Source organism: Cryptomeria japonica, chromosome 6, assembly GCF_030272615.1.
Source record: "Cryptomeria japonica chromosome 6, Sugi_1.0, whole genome shotgun sequence".
Classification (NCBI taxonomy): Eukaryota; Viridiplantae; Streptophyta; class Pinopsida; order Cupressales; family Cupressaceae; genus Cryptomeria; species Cryptomeria japonica.
In genome coordinates, this window is record NC_081410.1 from 346,675,577 (window position 1) to 346,693,914 (window position 18,338).

The window sequence follows — 18,338 nt, forward strand, 5'->3', positions numbered from 1 at the left end:
CATGATACTATGCTATGATGTTTTAGATTTAATAAATATTGGTTATGCATTATATCTTTATGGATGTTTAGATGTTAGATTTTATGCTTTTGTACTAACCATGGACTGACATATTTACTTTAATTATGAGATATATCATGTGTTTGTTTTCATGTATGTGTATGAGGCTGTGTGGGGTGCGAGGGGATGATCTTCTATCACTCACTTTGGAGAGACACAGAATGCCATGAATCTCCTCCACCGGTGTGCCTGTAAATGTTGGATATATGTATGCATGTTTTCTCGATGGTGCAGGATTGTAGGTACATAGCATCGACTCCACCTGGCTTCACGGGTCTGAGTGTGCCTACATTATCCTGATAGAAGTTGTGCAGATATTCATAAGGCCTGTCAGTGTCACCCTTGCCTTTCTCATTTTTAGAACAATGTTTCTAGTCCCGTGTCAACCTATTCGAAATGCATAAACAACATAAGAAGTCATGTGGAAACATTGTTCATAAGACACTGACGGGTGAGTATGCATTTGTGTTGCGAATAGGTTTATTTGTCATAGTATTTTGGGTAGAGTTTGACTATAATATTTCTATCATTAATTTTTATATTATTATGTTAATTTAATTTAAATACATTTACTTATATGTATTAAAATTAATATATATATGAATATATATTTGTGTGGGTATTAAAATAAAATATAAATATGAATATTGGTGAATATATATATGTGTGTGTGTGTGTGTGTGTGTGTGTGTGTATGTATCAAAGTAATATTACCTTGTCAATTAATAAATGAATTTATATTAATATTTAATTAATTTAAATTAAAATCTAATAATGAATAATTAATAAATTGAGTTATTATTTGAAAGATAAAATGATTAAGCTACTAAATAAATATAATGAAAATCAAAAGGAAGATTATTAAATTGAAAAGATAAATTTTTAAAGCAAGTTTCTTGGAAGGGAAAGGAATAATTTTATTTTATTTTATTTTTTACTTTTTTTTCGGGGGGGGGGGGGAGTTTCCATCTTACTGGGAAGAATTTTGGGAGGAAAGATACACATTTTTTAAGGGGGGAAATTTTCCATGATCTGGATTCTTTTTCATGCTTTTTGGGGGTTTCTAGAGAATAGGGAGAGGAAATGGGAATTTGGATTTTGGGGAGGAATTTTGGCTATGGGGTTTTTGAATGCGGTTTGTGCATGCCGAGGTGCTTTCGGAATTTGGACGAATTCAATGTGAAGCTCATGCTCTCAATTGGAACTTTTTGCACTTCCTCAATCTGCAATTTTCTGGTAGCGATTTCAAGATAGGGTTTCGTTTTCCATTATTTTATTTTAAAAAGTGAATTTATCTCTGCGAAAGTCTGTTTGTAATCAAATTATCGAATGATCCCATCTTGTGAAATCGCATGCATAGATTCATTCAATAATCCTATTGAGTTTATGAGAATTTCAGTTTATGAGAATTTCAATCAATTATGTCTACATAATGTGAAATTTGTTTGTAAATGTCTTGAATATTAATTAATCTTGTTATTTTGATGCTTCTATGCATCGAGGCTTGGTGGTTTTAGTGTCAAATCTCTGTTTATTAGACCTCTTGTTTCATGTGCAATTTTATCCATTCAATTTATATAATTTTCCTAGGTTTGACTGATTTAAATCTCTGAAATTAAAAATATATAATATATGTACCTTTGTCTCCGAATAAAAATAGATTTATTTATTCATTTCTTTCTTATTGTTTTCTACTGAATGGAATTTGTGTATTTCTATTTTTATCGCTGCAAATAATATTTATTTATTAATTTATATAAATATCAATTTAACTTAAATTCTTTTTAATTTAAATCTGTGATTTTTTTAATTTGTTGGGACATTGTTTTGTTTGAAGGGGTGTGGGAGGTGTGTTACCTCTACCCACACTGTGGGGAGGCAAGCCTCCACCCACATCATGGGGTCTTACCTCATGGTGGTTGAAAACTTTAAAAAATATAAACAAAAATCCTTTCTATCAAATATCTCAATTTCCTATTTTAATTTGTTTTGAATAAATGGTTCACCTTTTTAATAAGTTAGAATGTGTACTTGACTTTTCCCTCCCTTATTAAAGGATATGAATTTCTTCAGCTTAGATTTTACTAGCATAATATTAATGTCTTTATTCCACTAATACATGGTTAATATAAATATCTCATAATTTCCCTTATAGAATTTAGCATATTTAGTATAATATAGTTAAATTTCAATTTATGATGTTTTTTTTAGAATTAATTTTAGATTTAGTTTATTAATTAGAATATTTATAAATGTATATTTAATATTATTAAGTTCAAAATTAATTTTGATTAAATGAACTAAATATATAATAAATAATTTAGTTAAAAATTTATTAACATTTTTTTTATCTTTTTGGAAAGGAATTTGTTATTTTAATATGTCCTTTTTGATGATATGAAGTTTATTATATTATGGTTATATAAGTTGTCTAGTATAATGACCATGGGGTATAAAATCGATCACATTATGTAACTTCATTTTGAGACTTTTATAGGATGCAAGTGATTTTATTTTTAATTGATCCATATCATTGTTATTAAAACAAGTCCTTGAACCCTTGTCCCTAAATGTTACAGCAACCTATACCTATAGGTATCAGGGTTTTGTGCCATTTATATTGTTCTGGCTTGAATGTCTTTTAGGGACTCCAGGGGTTGGTCTTTGAGCTTTATCTCTATTATCAGTAATATTACATTCTTATGTCTACATGGGCTTTTCTTTTGGATGGCTATGGTGGCACATCTATCTCTTGGTATTTTATCATTACTCTCCTTATGGGATTGAGCCATGTGGTGCTCTTATTGGAAGCTTTTGTATTTGATAATATGTGGTTGAGATTCGATGTGATTCCAGTCTTGGTTGGAACTCGTTATATGGTTTATGGTGTTTTCTATCTTTTTATGAGACTTATGAGATTATTTTATGATTTTTTTTATGATGGTTGGTTCTGAGTATGTTTGTGTCATAAGGGGAAGTGGCTTCCAAGTGGGGGTCGAGGCCCAAAATGGCTGCCAGGACAACCCATTGGAAGTTTCCTTAAATAAGTGATAACCTAATTAATGATCTAGGGGGTTGGGTTTTAAACACATTAAACACGATAATTGGATGCCCTGCTCATGGTTTGAGTTTTTTTTTAGGCTCAAGATTAGGTTTGGAAGGCCTGGAAGGGAAAAACGAACTACCTTGTCCTCATGAAAGGTTTGTTGGGTCTAAATGAGTCTTGTATAGGGGATGGGGGTTGGGAGAGGCTACCAGGATAACCCAAGATGGGGGTTGGGGCCTATGGAGACCTTCCAAGATAACCCATATCAAGCTATGCTATGACACTCTCCCCTCGTGAGCACTAGTGTTCTACCTCTATGTTTGCAGCCTCTAGAGTACTCTTTTTCAGAGTTTAGTCTATGTGTATCTTGCTTGTGGTTACCTAGTGGAAGTGTCTTTAGCCCTTATGTTGTGTTCCTTGTTTGATTGCTTGAGGGCCTTATGTCTATCTCTTAGCACAAGGGGTGGACCTTTTGAATCCATATGGTCGGGTGGTAGTTGCCTTCTTCCATCAAGAATTTGTTCCAGTCTTGTGTGGATTGGCTTCATACTTGGTCCAGCTTGCTCTCTTGGATTTGGTAAGATCAGTGTTTCAGATAGTGACTTTATGTATCTGTTAATTGTATTTATGTGTATCTTATGTAGCCTATGTATATATATGCCTTTGTGGCAATTTACTTATGATGTAAACTTGATGTATATGAAATGAGACTTAGATGGTAGGATTTTATATCAATTAATGAAAACATTGATTATATGCAATAAAATGTATTCATGATGAATTTAGCTTTAGAAATATTTATATTATGATATGTAAATGTATGATTCAGTAATTTGCTTAAATGGATCTCTTTAGCTGATTAATTTCCTTAAGTAATGTATGGTTAGATTAAGTATCCACATTGAGAAACCTTAGGGGAAATGTTGTAGAAGTCTTCCACTTGTGTATTATAGAGTAATCTTATCCTATTAATGTTATTGATGTTCATTAAATATTTTTTTTTTAAATATATATTTTTTTGGAATGTTAGCCTATTCCTCTAGGGTTTCCTGGAGGGGCGTTACAACCAAGGTCCTAGAGCTTTGTATATAGATATTGTTGCAACGAAATTTCAAGAAAGGGTACTATAAATAGTAATCCTTATGTCAAAGTTGAAGGTGATAAATTATTGATTGTTATTGTGTATGTTGATGACATCATATTTGGATTAGATAATGATGTATTTAAGAATTTTTTAGAAGAAATGCATAAGGAGTTTGAGATGTCAATGATAGGTGAGTTATCATTTTTCCTTTGTCATCAAGTTACATGTTTTTCACCAAATCTGGTTAACCCAAGTTCACCTGCAATCCTTCTATGAAATGGCCAATTTCAATCTATGGAACACATCAGGACTTGGACAACATAACATAGGACCCTAATTGATCCTCCTACACTTCAGGTTCTGCTAGACCTAGGGGGGACACCCTTTTGATGCTTAAAATTAATCCCATTACACACCTATGACAGCATCAACAAAACCATATGAATCTCAAAAGGTTCAAAAATAAGGAGGGTATTGTAGATTGGCTAGATCTACACTTACAACTCAACAATGTTTGAATCATGAGATGGATGGAATACTACCACAGAACAAGAATCAAAAGATATTCTGATTTGATTTTAAATTTCTTGTGCAAATAACTCCTAATTGTAATAGATCAGTGCCTTCATCTGGGCATAGGGTCAACACAAATGGCCACAAATGAAATCCAAGCTGCAGATCAGATTCACTGAATGATATCCCTGTATTAATGCCTGACATTAATACATTCTAAACTTCAAATCTAAAGATCATACAAATCCAAACATTAATTCACAATTCACAATTTTTTCTCATTGAATTTAAATCCTTTATGTAAAGGATGCCTAAGAATAGGAATTACACTTACCCTTGGAGAAGATAAATTCAAAATCCCTTGAAGACTGAATTTATTGAAATTAAAAAAATGCTTGAAGACAATCCAATGGAAATGTATATATGCCTTACATATATATGGCCTGCAACTAAGAATTTACAGCTAAATGAATCTATTCAATGATAGAAAGAATGAGAACATCAACAATTACAACCCAGAAAATTAAAATGCACAAGACTGGAACCCCTCTTGGAAATCTCCCATAGAGAATTTCTCAAAAATTGGAACCCTTACAAAAGAGAATAAATGGGAATATGAAGGAGGAGGGAAAAACATTAGGTTTGCATCAAAAATTGCCATGTGTTTCTTTCCCCAACTGAAAACATTCCTCTTCATCCTTCCCATCAAATCTTCTTTCAAAATATCTCGTGTTTGTTGAAACAAACCTCATGACTGATTTCCTTGTCTCAAGAGCTTTCCGATGATATATAATACTTGCATATTTGGACAAAATACCTCTTAGGCGAATTAATCACTCAAATGGATCCATCATTTAATTTTTTGCATTTTTTCCAATAGTCTGGACTTTACTATTTAATTTTAATTTTTTGCCTTTTTTTTGGCCTACGCCCTGCCACGTGACGACCTACAATTCACTCATGGGGTCCACTAGGATGACACCTCACTGAACCGCCACTTGTCTGCCACATCACTGCCTCGTGGACTGCCACTTGTCTACCACTTCACTCAGACCCACTAGCTGGACTGCCACATGGACCTGGCACATCATCTTTCACCATTTTGTGAAGGGTAACTTGTCTACCACTTCACTCGAACCCACCAGCTAGACTACCACTTGAACCTGCCACATCATCTTTTGCCATTTCGCGAAGGGTAACTTGTCTGCCATGTCACCGCCTTGTGGACCGCCACCTATCTGCCACTTCACTCAGACCCACCAGCTGGACTACCACTTGGACTTGCCACATCATCTTTTTCCATTTCACGAAGGGTAACTGGCATGTGACTTTGCTTTGTGAAACAACGCGCATTGTCAATCACCATCAAACTTGCATGCTCTTTAACTTTTCGCTATTTCACGAAGGGTAACTGGCATGCATCTTCACTTCGCAAAATAGCACCAGCCATAGATCACCATGGAACTTGCTCACTCATTAATCTTTTCACCATTTCGTGAAGGGTAACTGGAGTGCATCTTTGCTTCATGAAACAACGCTTAATCTTTTCCCATTTCGCGAAGGGTAACTAGCGTGCATCTTCGCTTCGCAAAACATTGCCAGTCGTTGATCATATCTGAACTTGCTCACTTGTTAATCCGTTCTTTCATTGCAAAACTTGCTTGCCTTAAGAACCGTGCACACGTGGGGTCCGCCCAGTCACCTCGAGATTTGTGCACACGTGCGCGGGGTTCACTAGGCACCCAGTCGGCACCTTGCGTCAAAAGCCTTCAAGGCTTTGACACTATAGATGAGTGTGTTCTTATATTTAAATACTCAATTATCGCATCGCCCAGCCAATGTGGGATAATGGTGTTTTGCCTGGAACTGCATTTTCTGAAGGTTTTCATTGGCGCCTTTGCATGCAGATATGCATTTGTTTAAAGTTTTCTAAGCTTCCTCATACATCTTCGCACAAGAGGAGGGAGGATTTGGAATGCAACTGCCAACGAATTTGGTGGAAGATTATAACGTGCACCTCCAAACACATTGCCTTCTATGCAGTCCCATTTCATTCTTACTGGAGGCTTCTAACATCCACGCACAAAGGAGCTCTATACCTGCCAATAGCATTTGCATTAAAATTTTAATTCCTTTTGCCATTTCATTTTTTACGTGCCTGTGTGGGGAGGACATTAGCTTTGGCTGCCAAATGCATTTACATCGAAAGGCTTTTTTTTTTAAATTGTTCAACACCACACGTGGAGGGCTAGGCAATACATCTGCAAACTGTATTTTCTTAAGTTTATTTTACTGCCCTTTCAGAACACCATGGCAGGATGATACCAATTTCAATTTGTTTTGAAGACTCTTTTTAAAACCCTCACCCATACCAAGCCATGGCAGGAAGGATGTTGAGCTTTAAGCCTACTAATTGCATTTTTGGAAGGTTTCAAAACACCCCCAGATGCCACTGTAGGGAGATGGAGCTTCCAAATATTTGCTGGGGTTTATTAAATGCTTCCTCATACCACACAACACATAGGATTAGGCTTTTAAACATGCCAATGTGCATTTTATTTGAAAGATTCTAATGCCTTTTAACGCCTTCTCCATGCCTCCATTTGCCACACAAAGGGATTGCTAGCAAGAGTTTATGGAATTTGGAACTACACGTTGCAATTGAAATTTTGAAGTTTTTATTGCCAGCCAAAGGAATACCATAAATTTATAAAGCCTTCTTCAGTCATCCCACGACAGGGAGAGGAGGATGTTGGTTGGGCTTTATGCCTGCCAAATGCATTTGCATAAAGTTTAAATGTATTTCTTAATCCATGCAAAGACCGGGGAATGAGTGTAATGTTTGGCAATCATGTATTATTTAAAAACTTAATAATATATTTGGTGATCACGCCATGTCTAGAAGTTATAACCTTCTGGCTTAAATGGAAGCCTTGCCATACCTTTCACCGGTTCTTTCAAACAACACAGAATCACATAATATTATACCAATTGCTCCAACTCCCTCTAGCAAGCCTCTTCTCTTAAATGTCAATATCATTCTGGAATTGCTCGAAGGGCCAAGTCGCTAGTAAAATTAATACTGCAAGGGCATGAGCTAGGTCAGGCCCCAAAGTGGGTCCGACTAAAAAAAAAATTCATTTTCACGCAACTGACCTTTAAAATGCCTCAGAAACCTTGAACATACCTCTAGAATAAATCAGCACCATTTTCTAATCATTAAACTGAGTTTCACAACTTTCAGGTGCCTGCACCACATTTTCACATTTAATCCCAAAGACGTATTTTTCAAACTGGTCAAAACACCTTTCTGGACTTCGCAAACTGACAGGCGTGTTGTCTGATATAAAAAAATTTAACTTTGCCAATCTGTTTTTCAAGACGAATCCTAAGTGAATAAATATTAATGGTCAAAGATGACCATTTGGCTCTGTCAACACTGTGAACCTGATAAAATCAATGCATAGGGACCTCAAAGTGCCTTTCTTAAAAATATCAAAGGATCTTCGTAGACCCTCAAATCTGAGGCATAGGTACCTTGAAGTACAAATCAAAACTTAGAATGCTCAGTTGGACCGGGAATTTGATAGGGTATAAATAGTGCACTCATTAAAATAGCCACTTTAACTGATGTAGCAATGAAAATGCAGAAAACTAAATAAGGTGGCTCAAGAAACCCTTTTGAAAATTGATCAAACGGATTGGCAAGAGCTTCAAATTTGAAACATAGCTTATCTTTTATATCAATAATAGTCCAGAATAAAAATTCTGATATGACACTCACCGGGGCAAATTTTACATATGTGCAAAGCGAGGCTCTAACTAGCTGTCGAAACAGGGAGTTGTGCAAACCATAAACTGCAAACGGATTGAGCTTACCAAACTGAGAAAATGGATTCACAGGGACTTGAAATTTTTCATGTTGACTCACATTTATGCATACAATTCAATACACCTTGAATTTCACTAGGAGAATCAACCAGTCAAAAGTTATAGGTGCTCAAAGTAGGCTACTTAATAAAATCTGCATTTGCACCTATGATGGACTTTCAGCTCACCCCTTGAAATGGGTACTTGATAAATTGATCCAAACTGAAATCTAAAAGTTGCACAACACTTCATAAGTCAAGTAAAAGGTGTAGAACAAGTTTCCAAAGCTTTACCTCTTGATGATTAACTGGCTCCATTTTACATGCCCTCAAAGTAGGCCTATTAGGTTGATTCATTAGGTGGTCATTTGAAAGTGTAGATGCAAAATTTTGAAATGGGCCTCTCAAATTCACCAAATTTAATGAGTCTCAACATTACACAATAGAAAGAAGGCATTTTCATTTCTCAGACCAAGTATATCAAGGAGATATTGAAGAAGTTTGGGATGGAGAATTTTGACCCAATTGCAACACTTATGGATACTAGGTGTAAGTTAAAAAAGGATGATGGATCTTTGGTTGTTGATTACAAATAGAATAGATCTATGATTGGTGGATTATTGTATTTGACTGCAACTAGATATTATGAAGGATATTTGTTTGGTTATCAAATATCAAGCTAATCCTAAGAAATCACATGATCAAGTAGTAAAAAGGATGTTTAGATATTTGAAAGAGACTCCAAATTATGTTTTATGGTATAAGAAGGTGTAAAGGGTAAAATTTTGATTTCGCAATTTGCAATATAGAAGGAGAAATCACCAAATCAAATTTTTCTTTAGGGGAGATTTCCTTTACATTCAAAAGAGGGCAGAGATCCACTACATTCAATCACAAATCAAATAAGGATTTAATGCTAAGTGTATTTATTGATTATGATGTGTTTTTCCCCTCTTTTGTAACTTGAAATGCTAATTTAAGGTAAAGTGCTGAAATTGAAGGTAAAACTGAGAAAATGCTGAGCTACAGGTTTGAGATTTAGTTGTACATCTCAATCTAAGGAATATAAATTGATTTAGATCTGCCTTATGAAAATGGCCCAAAAAAGCAAGGACCGTGGTGCTTCCTCTTGGTCCTCTGAATTTTATGTATGTTGAAAAGGGTTGTTTCGTCTCTGTGTCTAAAGCTTATTTCTAGAAGTACAACTACCTACATGTTTCCTACACATGGAAAGAAAGGGGAATAGGTCAGGAATAGGGGCTTGCCTTTGGTCAAACCTCAATTTTGGAATTAACCATGAAATTGAGATAATGTAATTGAAATGACTAAAAGGAAATGTTCTCCTTTTGAAGGAGATACTAAATTATGACAAAAAATGTAAGGATTATACCTCCTTGTGAAGTTTTCCTTGCCTCCACATGGAATTATGATTTCATGAAATAGGATGTTAATCTCCACTTGAATCCTTGATCCTTGAATTTATTATTGTTCCAAGGCTTGAAGGAAGACAGAAAATGCTCAATTGCTCTTGAAGGCTTGAATGCTTGATCTCTTATGTGCTTGAATTCTTGATAGATATGTTAGATGTTCAAATGAGAGGGGAAATCCTCTTTATATACCTGCATGTTGGATTAACTGGCTAATTTTCTAACATAGGCCGACATAGAGAGGAGAATCCTGCCCAAATTTGAAATAAGAAAAAGGGTTTAAAGAGGGCCCAAAATGAGAAGGACCAGGGCGTGGCGACCAAGTCCCAATGAGGGCTAGGGTGCTACACCCAGATCCCAGTGAGGGCCAAGGTGCTACACCCAGATCCCAGTGAGGGCCAGGGTGCTACACCCAAATCCTAGTGAGGACCAAGGTGCTATGCCCTAGTCTTGCCCTATTTTGGGGCTGGAATCTGTTGGAAATTGACACTCTATTGGTTGGTTTCACTATGATGTCATTGATGGCAACATGATTTTTGGTTCTGGCATCATATGGTGTACCAGCAGGTACTTCATAGATTTTACACTGACACCGACACCGACAGGTTGAAAGATTTCTTTGGTCACCAGTAATCCAGGCTGACATGGTATAGTAAAGGTTATTGATATTAGAGGCCGACTTATCTTGGATCCGACATCGGTAACTTGTTTTAATGTTTGTACATTTGTGATATCTGGCCGACATGTAATCATATATTGTATATGTAGACGTATAAAAATGACCACTTTCCTAAGTGAATATTTAATATTGGTTTTATTCTCATTCCTCTATTTAATTAAAGCATTCACATTCATCTATTTGATTAAATAAGTTATTCAATTTATTTAATTAAATTCACCTAGGCCTTTCATATCATTTAATTGAATAAATCACTTTATTTAATTAAATCCCCTTTCTACTCTTTTTAATTAAATTTACATTTAATTAAATTGTTCACTTCAAATAAATAAATCTAATTTATTTAAATCCCCCACTTGCATCTATTTTTGTTGAAATAAAGCAATTTATTTTAATTAAAATTACCCTCCACCCACTTGCAAAATCCTACATCTCCCACTTGTCTCCTAAACCCCTTCTAGATTCTTCTAATCACTTCTAAATTAGCCTAACCCATCTCCTAAATATTGTCACATCCCTAAGTTAACCTTGAAAGTCTTCCAAACCATTAATGGTTAGCTCAACCCTCTTGCATGATTAGAGACTTTCTCTCTAACTCAACCTTCATCTAACCCAAGGGTCTCATCAAGCATTGATGGATTTAACCTTGGTTATTTCTTTAACCCTTGCACAAGAGTTTACCTCTTGGGTAAAAGCTTTATCCATTGGATAACCCTAACCTAACCTTAACCCTTACCTCCTAAGGTAACCATGAGGTCTTCTCAAGCATTTAATGCTTCTTACATCTCCTCTCAAGCAGTCTTATGTTGACAATTGTCACCATTTCATTGGTGAGAATTGTAAACATGGATTGATAACTTTCAATCCCAACCCTTGATAGGATCATCCAATCTTGACCCTTTGTTGCCCTATTTTCCCTATAAATAGATCCCCCATTTCTCCATTTTCACATCCAAGTCTTTAGTATCAAACTTATAGACATTTTACTCATCATCCAAGTTTCATGCATCTAATCCATATCTAGTCATTTTATAAAAAAACATTTAGTCTCTTTTTGAATAGAAATAATCTAATAAACATTTTAGAGGCATTTCTATTATCATAAATAATCATATTAAGCTAGTGTATCATGTTAGGATAGTTCTTTTACTAATCCTTTCATCTTATCATTGTATACATGCTAGTTTAATTCATGTTAGATTGCTCAAATATCCCTCATTCTCATGATTGTCATCCCTAAGTCACTTTTCTCAGTGATCTGAGAGCAAAGGCATTGGCTTGAGGGGTCTTGTGAGATAGAGAACAATGGAACATCCCTTGGGAAGTTGAGTTATTCCACATAACTCCATAACTTACACCAAGAGTCCCATTGGTGTGTGGATAAGTTTCATATTTTTCGTTTCATCGCACCACTTTTCCCGCACACAGTATATATCTTTGTAAGCCAACATAAGGCATACATTTGTATAGGGTATATAGGGCAGATTGATTAGATCATTTTGATAGATAAGGATATGGATGTAATGGATGATGATGCAATTGTAATGTGAAATTACTCAGAGGGATTATGTATGTGAGGAATTTATTGTAAGGGTTATTCTAGTAAAGGGGTTTAGGTTTTTAGACCGGAACTGTATTCTAGCATAGAAGATGCTATTTTAGCAGTACACATTTCTTTGGATTGTTGTCTAGAATTTTATGTAGTCAGTGAGGCTCCTATTGTGATTGAGTAGTGTGCTCTAGGCTGTAAGCCTTCCTGCAAATGCAAGTCCATCATATATTGTAATATCTCTTCATATGGCCAGTGAATTGATATTGTGGGTCACAAATCCCACCGTGGTTTTTCCTCATTGAGGTTTTCCATGTATAAATCTATGTGTTATTGTGGGTGTAAATAACTATTCATCATGGATATTATTACACTTTACATAAGTTAACTGAGGATAATCCATCTCATCATAGTTTGGATATGAGACACTTAGGGAAGTGTGCACATAAGGATGTAGCTTGTAGGAGAAATTTCAAATTTTATGGTCTTATCTTGTTGTTACACTCCACATTCGGTGGGTCATCCAACTCTTGTGGAGTATTATATTATTTCTCCTACCTACCCCTACTTTTTCTTACCTACCCTTGTTTCTCATTTATCCACATGTCAAGATTGTGTGCTCACATATTCATTTGCCCTTGCCTATATATGTTGGCCTATATTCATTATATTGGTTAATCCAGTTGATCATTTTGCATATTGATGAGAATACAGTTTGTTTTTGTCATACTTTTGTCTCTCTTTTATGCTTTTAATTGTGCCCTTGGTCTTGGAAAAATCTCACATGGTATCAGATCCATTGGGACTTCATTGATAGGTTTTGGGAGACATCTTGGAAGGCTTCAATTTTTGGATCCGGGGTACTACGTATTTTGGAGGAATCCTAGAGCATTTTCAATGTTACCATTGCATCTAGAAGGTCGTTTCCATAAAAAGCGAGTATAAACTTGACCTATTCTGGCAAAAGTCGGATTTTGGGTGTGGAGAAAAAATGTGCCCAATTTAGGCAGTACGGTAGAGATTTTTTTGGATTTTTTTTTTTTTTTTTAAATTTGCAAAAAAAATATTTTACACGTAGGAGAAATTTTTTTTAAAAATAAAAAAAGTTTTTTTTTGAAGAAAAAAAAAAGGGCAAAGGAGATTTTTGCAGGGGTCGTACCCTATGCAGCATGCAGGACTGTACCACCTGCAGGCTTGTACCTCCTTTGCGGTTGCGTCCTCTATAGCGGCGTCCTCTTCCCAGCAGCGTTGACTACTTCACTCGTCCGCTTCCCAGTCTTCATAGCCCGCCGCGACCATTCCATCGTCCTCCGACCCCAGCAACCCCGTCAACTTCCCTACTCCGATGGCCCCACAGGCCCCCGAGCCCTCCTGTCAGCCACCGGCTCCGGTTCCGGCTCTAGCCACTAGTTCCGACTCCAGCTCTGGCCACAGCTTCGGTCACCAGCTCCGGGAACCCCATTGGTCACCAGACAACCATTGGGCCCCGTCAACACTTCCCTTGGTGAATCCATGCCCACCATGTGGTAGGAGGCCACTAGCCCATGGAAAACCTTCTAACACATTATTGGCTCAGTCAACACCACGTCAACCTTGTCTGTATGGTTAGCCAGGGGGTGTGACATCCATTTTGACGAGCATATGGTCATCAAATTTAACACAGTGTTTTGCTGACGTCAGACTCCATCAACATTATTTTGAAAATTTTAGACCCCTCTCCATTGAGTAGTTTGGTTTTTTGGGCCAACTTTGGAGGTTTATAACTTGCTCAATTTTGCTCCTTTTTGGGTGCAATTTTTTTTTATTTGGGCTAATTTTTTGTGCTCTCCACAGTGGTGTTGTTATTTTATAATTTTGATGCTAATATTTTTCATAATTTTTGGATTCTCTTAGCTATACCTGTCCAATCCTTGATTTTGCAACTTCAAAGGCTTTGTTTGGTCTCATACGACCTCCTTTTCAGGTGTCATTTTTTTTAAAGTGCATATTGTTTTGTCCACTTTCATAATCTATGATCAGTTTTCATATATTTTGATTGGATATTGTACTTTTAGATATTGGTCTTTTTTGACCTACTTGGTACTTGTAGTTTTCTTGGATCTTAGTTTAGATCTCTTGCATTATCAATTTGAGTCTCCTTGGCCTCTTTGAGGTAGTTGTAAATTTTAAATAAGAAGTCCACTTTACCATTTTTTGCAAGTGGCCCATTGTACACGCATTAAGTATAAAGTGCCAAATCATCATTTTGGGGGGGTTCTTTGATTGAGTGAATTTGGGGGGGTGTCTTGTGTGATTGTGCCTCTCTTTCCTTGTGCTCTTTCATTTTTGTTTCTATGAGTCCTCATAAATTTCCACCTTTAACTCCACATAATTATGCATCTTGAAAAATTAAAACATGGAGCAAATTAATGGAAAAAGAACTCACACATTACATAGATGGAACAATAGTAGCACCACCAGATCCTAAGGCTGATCCTAATGCTCTGTTAGAATGGCTCACTAAGAATTGCATGGTTCTTGGAACTTTGCATAAGTATGTATCAGATGACCTTATTTTTCACGTTGAGAAGTGTTCTACAATCAAAGAGGCTTGGGAAATGTTTTAGAAATTGTATGGTCAAGTTGATGAAATCAGAGGTTACAAGATTGACAATGAGCTCACATACTTGGATACCAAGAGTTTTGATACAGACCAAGATTATGGTACCAAATCAAATGAGCTAAGAGCTAAGCTTAAGGATTGTGGAATTGACATAAAGGATGCTCAGTTGATATTCAACTTGTTGGACAAGCTTGCACCTGAATATGCAGCATTTGTTTCTAGCTTCCAAACTCATCATTTGACAGTGGGGAGTTCCTACACCATGCCTACATTTGATGCTTTCACAGAAATGTTGATATTGGAACAATCTAAGTTGTTGAACATGGGGCTTCTCGGGTCTTCAAAGTCCAAGGCTTTGATGGCTAATCAAGGGAGTCAAGGGAATCGAGGCAAAGATTCCAACAAGAAGAAGAAGCAATCTAAGTCAAAGCCACAACAAGAAAAAGGAAAATCATCCTCTCCATCACAAGGCAATTTTTCATCCTCTTCGAAGAAGGGGACTACACCTAAGAAGGATAAACCAACTTGTTCTTATTGCAAGAAGTATGGTCATGATGAGAATCAATGCCACACCAAGCAAGTTGATGAATTGACAAATCTTCTTAATTAAAATAACATCAACTTGCCATCTGCCTACAACAAGAAGGATTCATCTCCTTCCTCTTCCTCACAGTCTAAGGGAAAAGGGCAAGCACCTATGGCTACAACAGGTTCTTCACAACAATGGATACTTGAATCAGGTCCCTCTTATCACATGGGTTCTACAAAGGAGTAGTTTTCTTCATTGGAGCCATCAAAGGTACCTCAGATTTACATAGGAGATGATACACAAGTTGAGGTTGAAGGGAAAGGTTCAGTTTACATGGATGATGGAACATTTGATAATGTTCTTTGTGTTCCTAACTTGTCTACCAATCTTCTCTCTATCTACCAAATCACTCACTATGGGAATGGGAAAAAGGTTGAGTTTACACCTGATTCACTTGTGGTAAAGGAACTTGATAATGATGCCTTGGTAGCAGTGGGACAAGTCAATGACAACTCAAGGCTTTATTCATTCTCTCACTTTGTGCCAAGTTCTCCTTCTAGGGCCTTACTTACTCATTCAAATTCAGAAAGTAAGCTATGGCATGAGTGGTTTGGTAACCTCAACTATCGCTATCTTCAGCAGCTCAGCACTAAAGACATGGTCACAGGTCTACCTTGAATCAGTTTTTCAAAGGGTGTATGTTCAGGATGTTCTATGGGCAAGCATCTCGAGGATAAGTTTGATAAGGGGAATTCTTGGAGAGCTTTGGAAGTTCTTCAACTTGTTCACAGTGATGTAGCAGGTCCATTTCCATCACCTTCATTTAGTAAGGCCCGCTATGTCCTCACCTTCGTCGATGACTACTCCCACTTCACTTGGGTCTACATTCTTTTTCATAAGAGTGAAGTGTTTGACATATTTCTAGACATCAAGGCTCATGTGGAGAAGCAATCAGGGAAAGTGGTCAAGATTCCTCGCACAGATAATGGAAGGGAATATGTGAAAAAAAGACTTGAGGATTTTTGTACATTTCAGGGGATTGATCTTCAATTTTTTGTTGCTTACACTTCATAGCAGAACAGAGTTGTAGAGAACAAGAATAGAACTCTCAAAGAAATCGCTAGCTATATGATACATGCACATTCTCTTGATCCCGATTTTTATGCAGAGGCTATCAATTGTGCCACACACATCCAAAATTGGGTTCCTCACAAATCTTTGACAGGTATTACTCCTTTTGAGTCTTGGGCTAGTAGAAAACCAATTGTAAGACATTTCAGAGTCTTTGGGTGTACAGCATGGGCTCTCATTCCTCCATATAAATGCAAGGCATTGGAACCTTAGAGTAGGCCTTGTCTTTTTGTTGGATATCTCGAGGGTGTTAAGGCATATCGATTGATTGATCCTGAGACACATGAGGTGTTTATTGAGAGGATTGTTCATTTTGAGGAAAGCTCTCCTAGCTTAGCCTCTCTACCTCCTCCACCTTCCTCCTTTATGGATAGTGATGCTAGTGATTCAAATGATGAGACTCCTTCAACTCTGACTTGTAGGGTTACACCTTTGCAGGGTCCACTTACAGTTAAGGAGCCTCGTTCTCCACCTCCACCTAGACCATGTTGGGCTTGACAGACACTTGAGTCAGTAGGTTCTCTTGTTGGGGATCCTTCAGATACACGAAGGACTTGATCACAACATCAGGACCTTCCACATGCATACATTGCTACCTCTTTTGATCCACATAAATTTTGGGAAGCATCAGGGGTTCCCGAGTGGGACCAAGCTATGGAGGAAGAGTATAGTTCCTTGATGAGGAACAACACATGGGAGTTAGTATCTCTCCCTAAGGGGACAAAGATGGTTTGATGTAAGTGGATCTATCAGACCAAGTTTTCAATGGATGGTAGTGTGGATAAGTATAAGGCTCGACTTGTTGTGAAAGGTTTCTCTCAGGTTCTAGGTGTTGACTATACTGAGACCTTTGCGCTAGTAGCCAAGATGAAATCCATTCGCTTGACACTTGCTATTTCCATAACTCATGGTTGGTTTGTACATCAGATGGATGTGAAGAGTGTTTTTCTTCATGGAGATCTCTATGAGGAGATTTATATGGAGCAACCATAAGGTTTCATCTAGGATTCTTCCTTCGTTTGCAGACTAAGGAAATCTCTCTATGGCCTTAAACAGGCCCCCAGGGCTTGGTACACCAAGATGGATTCCTTTCTTCTCTCAACAAAGTTCACCAACTATAATTCTGATCTAAATGTCTACATTTTACAATAGGATGACTTGCACTTGATACTTGTTCTCTATGTTGATGATTTGATCAGTACAAGGAGCACCACATCCATCATTAGCAGGGTCAAATCTGCTTTGCATGATAGATTTGCTATGACTGACTTGGGTCTTTTGCACTACTTTCTCGGGATAGAGATTTCACGGTCACCATTTGAGATTACACTATCATAGCCCAAGTATGCTCTTGATCTACTTGCACACTTTCATATGGCTGATTGTAATCCTACACCGACTCCCTTTCTTTCAGGAGTCAAGCTTGAGGCTAGGTTCTCTTCTCCACTAGTTGATGTCACATTGTATCATCAACTTGTGGGTTGTCTCATCTACTTGACTCACACATGCCCTGATATTTATTTGCAGTTGGCATGGTTTCCCGCTTCATGCAAGAACCACATGAGCTTCATTGGAAAGCCACCAAATGCATCCTTCATTACATCCAGGGTACACAATATTATGGGATTCACTATGCAACAGGCACAGGACTTTGCTTGTTTGGTAACACAGACTCTAATTGGGCTGGCGATCTTGATGATCATAAGTCGACTTCAAGTTACAACTTCCACCTTGGTTCGGGCCCCATTTGTTGGCAAAGCAAGAAGCAACATGCTATTTCTCTCTCTTCGACTGAGGTTGTATTAAGGGGTTGTTAACACAGTGGCTGAGACCATTTGGATTCAGCAGA